The 3,876-nt window shown below is 34.4% G+C and overlaps 1 long non-coding RNA gene across 1 annotated transcript; it reads right to left on the minus strand.

Moving 5' to 3' along the window:
• Window positions 1-959: 959 nt before the first annotated feature.
• LOC148781468 (uncharacterized) lies at window positions 960-3,573 on the minus strand. The gene is made up of 3 exons (XR_016058644.1): window positions 3,444-3,573; window positions 1,694-1,808; window positions 960-1,049 (listed from the first exon to the last, which is right to left on the minus strand). It is a non-coding gene; the product is annotated as an uncharacterized LOC148781468 (long non-coding RNA).
• Window positions 3,574-3,876: the final 303 nt, after the last annotated feature.

The following is a 3,876-nucleotide window of genomic DNA, read 5'->3' on the forward strand; positions in this document are numbered from 1 at the left end:
ATAGTTGACTGATAGCACTTCAGCTAAGCATGTCTAAGAATTGTTTAGATATTGCCTGGTGTAAATGGAAATTGCCTAGGTACATTCAGCTCTTTGTCTTTTTTCTTTTTTTGAGGAAGTTTACATCGAAAGAGACAGGGAAAACAAATAGGAGAAAGAGAATGAATTTCATTCAACAAAATGCAACCATGTTAATGCAAATAAAAAAATGAAGAAAGCATATAATAGAAAGAAACTCCACCTTAATCTTAGAGGGACTCTCCATAAAGCTCAGTTTGTATGTGTTTGTTCGAAAGCTATGAAAAGAGTATCCTTGACCAGGTGGTAATTGGGGGAACCCAAGATTTCTTTCATCAGCACTGCAAGAAAGAAGAAGACAGATTGTCAAACCCCAATTCTCAAAAGCTATCTTACAAATATAAATAAAAATCCATAATGATAAAAAATTACAAGAGACACACACTATCTACTATAATTGAGAAATAAATAAAAGCTATGCCCCCAAACAATCACAACATTTGGCATTAAAACCAATACAAACATAACAGATAAAAAAAAGAAGCCATATTGGAATAAATAAATATGGCAGATTGGGCCACAAACCATTTTCCATGCATAGCCAATCCATGCTTAAATGAGAAGGATGTTAGAATTCAAATTTGATTTAGAAAAGCACTAACATGGCTACTCCATAGTTGACTGAGAGCACTTCAGCTAAGCATGTCTAAGAATTGTTTAGATATTGCCTGGTGTAAATGGAAATTGCCTAGGTTCATTCAGCTCTTTATCTTTTTTCTTTTTTTGAGGAAGTTTGTTTCGAAAAAGACAGAGTAAACAAAGAGGAGAAAGAGAATGAATTTCACTCAACAAAATGCAACCATGTTAATGCAAATAAAAAATAAAGAATGCATATAATAGAAAGAAAGTCCACCTTAATCCCAGAGGGACTCTCCATAAAGCTAAGTTTGTATGTGTTTGTTCAAAAGCTATGAAAAGAGCATTCTTGACCTGGTGGTAATTGGGGGAACTTGAGATTTCCTTCATCAGCACTGCAAGAAAGAAGAAGATAGAGATTGTCAAACCCCAATTCCGTAAAGCTATCTTACAAGTATAAAAAAAAATCAATAATAATAAAAAATTACAAGAGACACACTATCTACTATAATTGAGAAATAAATAAAAGTTGTTCCCCCAAACAGTCACCACATTTGGCGTTAAAACCAATACACATAACAGCTAAAAAAAAGAAGCCATATTGGAATAAGAGGAAATAAATATGGCAAATTGGGCCACAAACAATTTTCCATGTATAGCCAATCCATGCTTAAATGAGAAGGATGTTAGAATTCAAATTTGATTTAGAAAAGCATTAACATGGCTACTCCATAGTTGACTGAGGGCACTTCAGCTAAGCGTGTCTAAGAATTGTTTAGATATTGCCTGGTGTAAATGGAATTTGCCTAGGTACACTTCAGCTAAGCATGTCTAAGAATTGTTTAGATATTGCCTAGTGTAAATGGAAATTGCCTAGGTACATTCAGCTCTTTGTCTTTTTTCTTTTTTTGAGGAAGTTTACATCGAAAGAGACAGAGAAAACAAATAGGAGAAAGAGAATGAATTTCACTCAACAAAATGCAACCATGTTAATGCAAATAAAAAAATGAAGAACGCATATAATAGAAAGAAACTCCACCTTAATCCCAGAGGGACTCTCCATAAAGCTCAGTTTGTATGTGATTGTTCGAAAGCTATGAATAGAGCATTCTTGACCTAGTAATTGGGGGAACCCAAAATTTCCTTCATCAGCACTGCAAGAAAGAAGAAGATAGAGATTGTCAAACCCCAATTCTCAAAAGCTATCTTACGAATATAAATAAATAACAATAATGATAAAAAATTGCAAGAGACACACTATCTACTAGGATTGATAAATAAATAGTTATGCCCCCAAACAGTCACAACGTTTGGCATTAAAACCAATACACATAACATTACAATTACACACGAACAAAATTACAAAAAGGAGATGTGTAAATTTGTATACCTCTCTCTCTCCAATCATATATTAATGTGCACATAGCAAGGTTAAGTGTATCTCAATCTCTCACCATCCATGTTATCTCCTATATAAACAATTAAAGATAAATTTTATGGGCTTTTTGGGACCAAGACAGCTACATACAACTAGGTTCATCGCATCTACAGAAAAATAATGGAATTTTTTCACCCTAAAATGGAAAACTTAGAAAGGCAGAGACACCTTGGTGGTACCTAGTTGATAAACTAGATAGACATAAAGTGAAATACAATATTGCATGACTGTAAAAAATTTAACAAAATATGGTGATGTGTTGTTCAAATACAATATTGCATGTATGTTTTTCCATAATCCGATCCTTGAAAGACCTCAGAGGAAGACTTCCATAGAGCTGCAAATCTTGAAGATTCGGTCAAAAAAATGGTTCGAGATGCTAGGGACAGGGTACTTGATTGAGGCCAATCTAATAACATTCATTGAAGCCAAAAGATATTCTACTCCCTCAGGAGTATACTGTCCATTTACTCCCTCGGAAAAAACCCCACCTAAGACTAGTTTTAGGGGATATAACCTCTTTAACACATAGATTAGCATCAATAAAAGAAATTTCCTAATTGCACCATCAAAGCACTTGAAAAAAAAAATGTCTCAAGCTTGAATAGAAACCGTCTAATTTTTAGAGGATGAGATTTAAGTGTTAGAAAATTCAAATTTCAAATTTTTTTTTTTAAATAATCATCTAGTGATTCTAAGGTGGTTATCAAAATTTTTGGTTGAAAAAATCCTCCTAGTAGGTCATCTGACCGAGGGAGAAGAAGTAGACTATGCTCCTGAGGGAGTGTAGTATACGTGTTCTTCATTGAATCCCCTTCCACCGCAAGGGAGGGCCCCATCTATAATCATATAAATTCAGCCTCTCCAACAGAGCAAAGACTCAGCTTTGTAGAATTTATATGGTCCAGTTCCAATTCAATAACCTCTCATGGTCCATACCTTTTGACATGAAATACATTTGACCATCTATTAAGGATCTGATACCCTTCAGAAATTGTGAAAACAAAACTTTTATGAAGTTCATTGCTATAGAAGCAAACTGAACAGTGGCACATCAAAACTAAAATTTGAGAGATACCCCTATCCCTTACTTTGAAAATTTATGCCACTTCACAAAAAACTTATGCCATGTCTGTGTCTATACCCAAATAGAGGCATCCATAACAGCTAAAAAAAGAAGCCATATTACAATAAGAGGAAATAAATATGGCATATTAGGCCAGCAAACCATCTTCCATGCATAGCCATCCATGCAAAAGCTTAAATGAGAAGGATGTTAGAATATAAATTTGATGTAAGAAATGTGGACAGAGAAAGTAGGAGAAAAGAGAGGTTAGGTTTTCGGGCTTACGTGACAGATCCATCTTGGTAGTGAAGGACTTGACGGAGAAAACGAGACCAAACATGACCTTGTGATCCTGTTGTGGACTAAGGGTTTTGAGGGGACAAAGCCATTCCCTGTAAAAGAGGCAAAGCCCATTCCGATTTGATTTAGAAGAATACAAGAACATGCTAAAATACAAAAATTAAATTCTCGATAGTTTTTAATTTATATTTCAAATATATTGGACGAATTACCCTTCAACATCATCACAAGAAAAAAATCAACACCACACTTCATACATATATTAAAAAAATGGGGAGCGTAGAGAGAAAAGAAAACACAATTATCAGACTAAGATCAAGCAGAGACTAATGACAACTAAGGATTATGTTTAAGTTTTCAAGTTTCTAAGAAAGTTGAGAAGATTGCTTCCCTGCTTGTGTTAGAGTGAGAATTGGGA

This window comes from Amborella trichopoda, chromosome 6 (genome assembly GCF_054954075.1).
Source record: "Amborella trichopoda isolate Santa Cruz 75 chromosome 6, AtrichopodaSantaCruz75HAP2 v2.0, whole genome shotgun sequence".
NCBI lineage: Eukaryota > Viridiplantae > Streptophyta > Magnoliopsida > Amborellales > Amborellaceae > Amborella > Amborella trichopoda.